This window comes from Sciurus carolinensis, chromosome 8 (genome assembly GCF_902686445.1).
Source record: "Sciurus carolinensis chromosome 8, mSciCar1.2, whole genome shotgun sequence".
In the NCBI taxonomy this organism is placed as follows: domain Eukaryota; kingdom Metazoa; phylum Chordata; class Mammalia; order Rodentia; family Sciuridae; genus Sciurus; species Sciurus carolinensis.
The window spans coordinates 110,091,684-110,102,165 of NC_062220.1; the positions used below are offsets into that span (position 1 = coordinate 110,091,684).

A 10,482-nucleotide genomic window follows, 5' to 3' on the forward strand; every position below is an offset into this window, starting at 1 on the left:
TGATGTTTTGATTGATTGTATTTCTTTTTGAATTGTCGTTCAGTTCCTTAGCCCATTTATTGATTTGGCTATTTGGGTTTTTTTGTTTTTGTTTTTGTTTTTCTTTGTGTGTGTGTGTGTGTGTGTGTAAAGTTTTTTGTGTTCTTAATGTATCCTGAAGATTAATGCTCTATCTGAGGTGCACATGGTAAAGATTTTCTCCCATTCTGTAGGCTCTCTCTTCACCTCTTGATTGTTTCCTTTGTTTGGAAGATCTATCCAGTGATGAGAGAGGTGTGTTAATGTCATTCAGTATTATTCTGTTATGGTCTATTTGATTCTTGAAATTGAGAAGGAATTGTATAATGTACATAGATGCTTCATTTTGGGGGGCATAAATATTTACAATTGTTATATCTTGTTGATGTACAATTCCCTTTAGCAGTATAAAATGTCCTTCTTTTTCCATTCTGATTAACTTTGGCTTCAAGTGCACTTTATCTGATATGAGGATGGAAACCTCTGCCTATTTCCATGATCCATATGAGTAATATGTCTTTTCCTATCCTTTCACTTTCAGTCTGTGAATGTCTTTGCCTATGAGGTGAGTCTCTTGGAGACAGCATATTGTTGGGTCTTGCGTTTTTTTTTTTTTTTTTTTTTTTTTTTGGCAGTGCTGGGGATTGAACCCAGGGCCTCGTGCTTGTGAGGCAAGCACTCTACCAACTGAGCTACATCCCTAGCCCTGGGTCCTGTGTTTTAATCCAATTTGCCCATCTATGTCATTTGATTGATGAATTTAGGTCATTAACATTCAAGAGTATTATTGAGATATGATTTGTATTCCCAGTTATTTGCTTTTATTTCTGCTTTGTAATGTAGTATCTTTTTTCAATAACTGCTCCTTTAGTGTAATTCCTCCTTTTTCTGGTTTTTACTTTTTTAAAACTTTTTATCTTCATGGAATATTTTGTTGAGAATGCCCTGTAGTGCAGGCTTTCTTGTTGTGAATTATTTTAACTTTTGTTTATCACGGAAGCTTTTATTTCATTTTCAAATCCCCAGCTTCATTTTTATGGATATAAAATTCTTGTTTGGCATCCACTTTCTTTCAGAGCTTCCTAAGTATTGTTCCAGGACCTTCTAGCTTTGAGGGTCTGGGTTGAGAAATCAGCTGAGGTTCAGATTGGTTTGTCCCTATATGTAATCTGATAATTTTATTTCAGGACCTTTAAAATTCTATCTTCATTCTGTAGGTTAGTCATTTTCATTATAATGTGCCTCGCTGTGTGTCTGTTGTAATTTTGTACATTTGGGTTCCAGTAAGCCTCTTGTATTTGATTGTCCATTTCATTCTTTAGGTTGAAAACTTTTCAGATATTATTTCATTGAACATATTGTGCATTCCTTTGGTTTATATCTCTATGCCTTCATCTATCCCAATAAATCCAAAATTTCGTCTTTTCATGTTATCCCCTAATTCTTGGAAGTTCTGTTCATGGGTTCTTATCATATTATCTGTGTGGTCAACTGTATTTTCGACAGTACATAATTTGTCTTCATTGCCTGAGGTTCTGTCTTCCAAGTGGTCTAGTTTTTTACTGATGCTTTCCATTTAATATTTATTTTTTATTGATTCTTTCATTTCAAAGAGTTCTGCTTGACTTCTTTTTGGAATCTCTATCTCTTTATCAAAGTGATCTTTCACCTCCTGAAATTTATCTGTAATTTCACTCCTTACATCATCTTTTAAGTCATAGATCAGTTTAAGTATGTACATTCAAATTCCTTCTCTGTCATTTCTTCTCTGTTGGTTTTTTTTTGGGTGATATTTTTTCCCTTGTTTTTTCATTTTGTTTGTGTGTCTTCCTATCTAACACTGTGGCAGTATATTTTCTACCCTGTAGACTTATACTACCTCTAATAGTTTCCAGTACTTCACCTTTAAGGGAGAAACAAATAATAACAGCACCTAATGCAAACAATATACAGCCTTAAACCAAATAGCTCCTATCAAAATGTCTACAGTTTTGTCCCAATCCACAAAAATGATGTGGTCAATTATTGAATACCATATAAACAGTAAGTTTGCAAAAGGGGTTTACAATTTCAAATGGTGGACAAAGAGAGAACAGAAGTGGTGTAGGATGTGATGTTTATGAAGAAAGAGGAGAGAAGACAGAAGTAAAAACTAATACAGGAAGAGTGAAAGAGGAATTAATAGAGGTTGGCTGTTAGCAGGAGAAAACCAAGAAAGAGGATTCAGGGATACTGATAATTGAGAAGAAAAGTACACAAAGTGTAAAAACTATTTTTTAAAGTAAATAATAAAATAATACACTACAAAACTGTAATATATTATTCAGACATCTCAGTCCCCAATAAACTGATGCATGAAAAACACTTCATTTCAAAAACCGGAGAGATGTGAGGAAAAAAAGAAAAGAAGGATCTCAATGGAAAATTGAACATTGCAACTTCCCTTCACAGCTGATATTCAGGGTTGTCTGCAATTTGATGGTACCTCCACCCTCAGGATGGTGAGGGTTTCTAGTGGGAGGGTTAGTACTGGAGGAGGAACTTCTGGAGATGGGGTATAGGAATTGCCTGTCCATTTGGAAGACGACACCCCAGGAACCTATCTTGAGTTCCATTTATGTGATGTAGGGGCCTGATGTTAGCCCTTTATGTCACCTGCAGACTGCACAATTCCAGGTCTTTGAGTTAGTCTCCAAACTGGATCTCTCCTGACACTGCCCTTTCTAATTCCTGGTCAGGCATTTCTCTCCCAGTGACTGAGGGGTCCTGAGTTCTGGACCCCAGGAGCTGTGTTCCTATCTGGGAGAACTGTTTTGTACTGAGTGGATCACAGCCAATTACTGAGACCTGCTAGTCAGCCATGTAGCTATGAGTGCTAGTCTGGTTTGGGATCTAGGGAGGGATTGGGTTCCAGGTTGATGCTGGACTTGGCAGGATTTGAGGATCAGTGGATGTGGGACTGGGGAAGGTGATGGAGACCTCATTTGTCCCTGCAGGCTTCAGGACTTTTTGAGCTTGGGAGAGCTGAGCTTTCTCCAGTCTCTTTAACCTGCATTCACCCCTGGGTGAAATGCTCCCAGTTTCTGACTTTACACTGTATGGTGAGGCTCAGATAGGCCTACACAGATCTACCTGCAAACTCACACATCTGGGTTTCAGTTTCCAAAGGCTATGCTATGCTACAGTCACCAAATGGCTCCTGAATTGCAGAAGATTGATACCTCTGGTGGAGACGTTCCTCAATATATATATATATATATATATATAGATAGATAGATAGATAGATAGATAGATATAGATAGATAGATATAGTTATCTGACTAATGAGTCTAGCTGTCCATGGTTCAGCGAGGGGAGACTCCCACTCCAGTTTTAGGATTTTTCACTCTAAGCTTTAGGGAGATGTGGTATTCCTGCTGTTTAATTTCTGGGTAGCCAAGCTAAGAGAAACACTTTCCACCACCTTTGAATCTCTCATTTCCTATTCTTATAAGAATACCAATCATATTAGAACAGGGCATATTATAATGTGCTTATTGGATCTTTTCACCTCTGTAAAGTCCTTAGTTTCAAATACAAATTCTCATTCTGAGTATCAGGAGTACGAACTTCAACATATAATTTCGACAGGAACACAATACAACCACACACTGGGATAATGTGGTAGCTCCATAAAACCATCCAGAAAAACCTCTCACAATCCTTCCAGCTCCTTCGTCCTTCCGTAGAGTAGAATTTTTTTCTTCATGATACATAATGGCAGCTGTATTTCCTTTTATTACACATAACATAATCAGTACACATTTAAGGCATACCTAAGAATAAAATATAAAGAATAAAGAACCCCTTTTTGCTTAAAAGAAATTTTTGAAGACAAATCACATTTCCATTGTATCTTACTGACCAGAACTTAATAACATTGCCACATTCAAGCTCTGAGTGTTCTAGAAAATGTCATTTTGTTCAGGGAAAATGTTCCCTTCTATGGAGTGAGGACCTGTACAAAAATTCCTAGAAAGAATATGAGTTTCAGATTAATTCATAAGTATTTAATGAATCATTTGCTTTGTACTCTATACTAAAGAGACTGGATATGGTATAAGTGAGTCATACTTCTTGCTCACTAAAAAGCGATAATCAGGGGAGCACACTCACATAAAAATTAGTGTGATGAAATAAAATGCTACTGAAGTACCATGCCTAACCTTATTTTACCAAAATTTAAAGAAACTTTCTTATGTGTAAGTATAATGAAAATAATGTTCCTTACATACCAAATATTGGGGATTAAAACATTCATGCCTTTCTGTTTTGTTTTCCACAAATTCTATAAAAACTGGCCAAATTAGAAAGTTTCAAAAGCCACAAATATGTAAATGAAGTCATTTGTTGCTTTTATGGGAATTTTGCATTATAATTAAATTTATTTCTGTGAGATCATGATATTTAAAGACATGTTTGGAGTCCACTATGTAACATACATGCTAAAATGTGCCTCATTCACCATTAAAGATGAATTTAATTCCTCTACAAAATTAAACATTTACCTCCATTTTTGATATTTAATAATCATGTTTATAAATATTCAAACAATTAAATGATATAGCATTTTTATTTTCATAAAAAGAACATCATTGGGGTGATTTTTTTTTTAAATGTCACCCTTATTAGAACACTATATTGTCTTTTTATTAAGGATGGACTTTACGGGCTATAGAACTTTTTTTTTTAATTTTTAAATTTGTTTTAATTTGTTGTACATGACAGTAGAATGCATTTATACATTGTGATAGATCATTCATAAATGGCGTGTAATCTCTCATTCTTTTGATAGTACATATTGTAGGATCACATTGGTCATGCAGTATATGTACATGAGGTAATAATGTCTATTTCACTCTACCATCATTCCTACTCCCATACCCCTTCCCTTCCTTTCATTCCCCTCTACCTAATATAAAGTAACTCTATTTCCCCCTCCCCCACCCCTTATTGTGAATTAGCATCCACATATCAGAGAAAACATTTGATCTTTGGTTTTTTGTGTTTGACTTATTTCACTTAGCATGATATTCTCTAACTCCATCCAAATACTGACCTCACTATTCAAACTAAAGTTAACTATTTTTAAGTCAGTGGAAAACAAATATTCAGATTATTATTCTAAATCGCTCTCAGGGATTTTTCTTGTGCTCATTTTGCTTGAATAATTGCATAACCCAAGGTTTTTTTATCTTTCTAATATAATGGGATACAAGATGTTGTGGAATAATTTGATTTGGGCATTTTCTTGCCTGTAATTTGGGAAGAAGTAAAAATATACAATGGGTTCATAAAAACATATTGAAAAATAGAGAAAACTGAAATAAAATCAAGAAATAAAATCAATTTATATATGAAGGCTAAGGAGTGCTTTTGAAAATGAATTATTGGTCAGGAGTTCCTCTAGGTATTACAAAAAATAGCATGTGCCAGTCAGAATCATAACACATTTAGCACATACATGAAATTTCTACTCCACTGATATAAACTAACTATATACCTATATGTAAATAATATGTTAATATGTACATACATTTACTGTTAAAGGAAAATACATGTAAATGCATATCAAGGAATTAAAAAATGCAAATTTCCAATAACTTCAGCTTCTATTATTGCTTTAGATTTGGTATATTGTCATAGACAATTTTTAAACTTTAAAAGGGAACTGAATTTGAACATAATGCATTATGTGCCTGTAGTCAAAATTAAAGTGTTTACTTTTGTGAGAATGATGTTCTATAATAACAATATTTTTGGCAAAACATAAAAAAAAATATTAGTTTTAATGTGATTAGCTTCTAAATGATAAAGAGCCAAAAGGATCTAACCAATATATTGAATGTGTTTCATTTTGCCTATAAGCAGGCTCTGAAATCCAGTTTTCACATTGTTGGCACAAAATCACTTACACAATAAAGTTATATTGTCCCAATCATACTATGATGAGTAGCCAAATATTGCATCTAGAAATAAAAATTCAGCTGTTGCCTCTGAAGTGAAATCACATGCATTTTTAGTACCTTAATTCATAATTAGTCTGTTTGAATTGCCATTAAATGTCTCAATCAAAATATTCTCTTACAGTGCCCTATTTCACAGATCTCTCCGTGCAGATTTGCATCGGCATTTCTATTCCATTCTCTTTGATTTCAGCATGGAGTACTGAAGTATAAATCACTTTGGCTGCTTTCCCACAAAGTAATGAATGTTTCATCATATCAGCCCACAAGCTTTTTTCCCCTTTTTGTTTGTTTCTTGGGTTTTTTTTTTTTTTTTTTTTTTTTTCTTCTTCTTCTTCTTTTTCCTTTAGTCTCTTATATGCTGTCATGGGCTCTTCTCCTCTCAAAGAGCCATATGAGAAGTGCAATCAGATAGAGCTAGTCTCCAATGGTGATCCAGAGTTTACTAATGTTTTATTTATTTGAAGCATGTACTGTTGAGTTGTTAATGTTCATCAAAGTAACTCTCATGTCATGTTTTTGAAGAGTCTGAATAACAAAGTAACTTTGCCATTGCAACACCTATTCTGTGAAAGTTTGAGTTTGAAATGCATTATTTGATGGCTCCTTAATCAATATATGTTTCTCCACCAGAACAGAAGAGGGTAGAGTATGTCAATGAGTATTATTCTTCTGAGTAATGAGATGTATATCTGCATAATACGAGACTGCTGCCAAACATAATTCATAATCATAAAATTGGGATTTCGGGTAGCCTGTGAGCAAAACGTATAGCTCACAGAGTCTTTTCACATAGTCACTTTGAATATGGTCTGCATACAATTGTGTCACCTGGACTCATCAGTTAAGTCTGTCAATAGAAGCAAAGCAGGTCTCCAATGCACGGACTTTATTTGTGCCAATTTGTTTTTAACCTGTCTCGTGGGAATTTTTTTTTTGAGACAAGAGTTCTAGGCCATATCTTATAATAATGTTTACTGTTATCATGTCATAATATTAGCAGCAATAACAACAATGCTAATAATTGCTGAATTCTATTTTATATGTAAACATGAAAAGAATTGTGCTATTTGTTCATTTGGTTTTTTGTGAAGGAGTTTGTACTATTCCTGTTTCATATACATAAGCTCTAACATGCAAAGAAATGAAGAAACTTACTGAGTCTCTCAAGGGTAGAACAATTTGACTCTAGAGTCTTAATCTATTATTGTATTTCACAATGAGTATGCAGTGAAATTAAGTATATGTGAATCTTTGTAGATCAAACAATGTAACATCAAAATTCATAAATCAATATATCTCTGAAAAAATGTAAAGACTTACAAGAAATAATACTTTGAATATTATTTTTATAAGTATTTGAAAAATTCTAGCATCAAATAAACATTAATCTGAAGTCAATGAAGTATGATGCACCCATGTGAGTCAGACCACAACACAACACCAAAGTGTCTATATTCATTTCTAAAAGTGCCCAAATTTTTTCTCACCAATCCTGTCCACATTTTCATTATGGCATCTTTCCCAATTATCTATATCACTAAATCTACTTGGTAGAGGCATTTTACAATGGCAAAGAAAAATCTTACTTCTCCCAAAAACATTTCAAATCTGCAAGGCTCCAAGACATGGAATCTCACAGTTCACCCTTGGGCCTTGAGCTTTGTTTATGCAACACAATGTTTCCACAAAAATAGGAGACCCCTTCAATGCCCAGGATTCCCCTTTCTACCCGAAACCCCTGCAGTCATAGTACTGAGCCATAGGACCTTTAATTTACTAGCATTCTTCTTCTCTATGGGCAAGAAATAGAATGTAAGATAAGATCAGGAAACGAGCATCCCCATATTCTCAACCATGCTACTCCCAGAATTGTTACTCTTTTCTTTTATTTTCCCTAACTTTCCAATCAACTCATCAGCTACATGTTCTAAAAGGAAAAGTCTATCAGAAAAATATAACTAAAAATATACTCTGATTTAGGGTTATGTGGAACATTTGTCATTAGAAAAATAAACTTTTACTTTTTACACCCATAGATTAAAAAACATGAAGAGACAGCAATTAATCTTTCAAAAAGCAATTTTTGATTTTTCTTACTCTATAAGTATTGAAGAAAAAATAGTTTGAGGTCAGATTTCTTTCATAGAAACAGTTTTATTGATCCCCCCCCCACTAGGTGTTAAATGTTTTAAACCAAATAGACATGTGAGATCTTTCTTTCTAACACAAACATCACTTTGAAACATCATGAAAGTAACCATTTACTTTTGTGTAATTTGTTTTATCATACACTCATTTGTCCAGCTGGATTATTGATCTCTTCTTACTCAACAATGAGTAAGGCAAGCAATGGAGATAATTGCTTCCTAGATCCTTGGCATTTATTTATTTATTTATTTTTACTTTTTATTATTGGTTATTTTTAGTTATGCATGATTGCTCCATTCTCTGGTGGAGAGATGTCCACTGTGACAGTTCTACCATGTTTGCACACTAAAGGAACATATCTTTGGACTTGCAATCATCTGACTAATTTCAACCAGCATTTGGCCTTGGTTAAAAGATGTGCTTACCCTGTATCCTCATAACATGTGGCAACCACTTCATCTAATTCTCCTGGATTTGCAAAAATCAGAAAAAGACATTTGAAAAATCATTAACATCATATTAACTAAAATGAAGCACTAGAAATAGGGAAGATAAGATCAGACATGAATGATTCCAGAAGAAAGGATGACATTGTTGAATTCAAATGTAAATGTTGTTGGGTGAATGCACAATCGCCAATGTTAACTTTTCCTTTCTCCACCCACTTCTATAGTGACTAAAGAGTTTTTGAAGTCCAGAGTTTTGAGTTTTGTTAAAACCTACTGTGCCTCCTGGTGTCTGTAGGTTCCATTTTCAGTCAGTGAGAGGTACAGGGAGAATTTCTGGGGATCCCTGGGAATATTTTCCCCCCCATGTTAGAGAGATACCTGATCTAAGCTTTCTGATCTAATTTATTCCTTTCTATATGAGAAGAATTCTTTTTGAATTAGTTTACCCCTGTGACCAAGGATACCAAGAAGCAAGTTCAACACACAAATGAAAAGCCCCCAACAGACTGGCAGGAGTAGAGATGAAGCAGAGAAAGTTCCGAGTCTAGACATATCACTGTTTCCTAACTGGGTCTGGGTTTCCTTTTTGTAGACTAAAAATTATGTAAACAAAATAGATTCTTCTGTCATAAGCCAAAAATACTGCTAATAGGGACAGAGATATAATAATAAATGTAATATAATATGTTTTGTGAATACACTGAATGCAAATAACTTTGCTAAGTACCTGGCATACTGTCTCAATTAATACTCAGAAAAATATACAAAATAAGTACTTTCTCATGGGGCACTGAGGCTTTGAAAGGATGAAATTAACAGCTAAGCTTTCTCAGCTATGAATTAGCATCTTTTTTAAAGTTTTTTAGATGTTGATAGACTTTCATTTTATTCATTTATTTATATGTAGTGCTGAGGATCAAACCCAGTGCTTCACACATGCTAGGCAAATGCTCTACCAACGAGCTATAGACCCAGTCCTGAAGTAACATCTTTAACCTTCAATATTTGGCCGTCTAACCTAGAACATAAGCTTTGGAGTAGAAGAGAAACTTCTAAAGAGAATTGCACATGCAACACCATATTCCATAAAGTGAAAACATGATCTTAAAGTATCTGCAATATTTTACTCTTTGACATATTCAAGTAGAGAACTTGTTCTACTTTAAGGCAGCACCAAAGAGACTTTGAAGTTTCTTTTCCTCTAATTAAGCTTCAGAATCACCATCTAACTTTTCTGGATAATTTATTCCTTATAATTCCAAAATCCCCTCAGGGACAGCCAACACTCCTTGGAGGACTGAACCAGAATCTTGGAATGGGATGCTGGACATGGTGATGATTATTTGAACTTATTTTTTAGTGTTTTTCAAAAAAAACTTGCAGCTTTGGGGATTGAACCCAAGGTTGTTCTGTCACTAAGTTGCATCTCAGTTCTTTCTATTTTCCATTTTGAGTCATGGTCTCACTTAATTGAACAGGCTGGCCTCAAACTTGCAATCCTCCTCCTGCGCCTCTATAGTATCTGGGTTTACAGGCATGCACCACTGTGCCTGGTTATTATTTGGATCTTTTATGAGAAAATTTATGTAAACATTCCCAACAGCATTAAAGAAAGTTTTTGAGTTTGTAAGTATTTCTACTTTTCAAAAGACTTCATGTAAATAAATTTGAGAAAAAAATTATTTAAAGGAACTTTTATAATTCTATTCATCAAAACTATCACTGATATAGGAGGACTCTGAATATTTTTTTCTCTAATGGAAAAAATAATTTGTCATGTACAAGTTTACAAAGAATATTAAGATATGAACATTATATTAAAGTCCATTGATAAGTCATTATTTTTAGATGATTGTTTT

The 10,482-nt window shown here is 34.1% G+C and overlaps 1 non-coding gene across 1 annotated transcript; it reads right to left on the bottom strand.

Annotated features, from left to right (window-relative positions):
* Window positions 1-647: 647 nt before the first annotated feature.
* Trnav-cac (transfer RNA valine (anticodon CAC)) lies at window positions 648-724 on the bottom strand. Its single transcript has one exon. It is a non-coding gene; the product is annotated as a tRNA-Val (tRNA).
* Window positions 725-10,482: the final 9,758 nt, after the last annotated feature.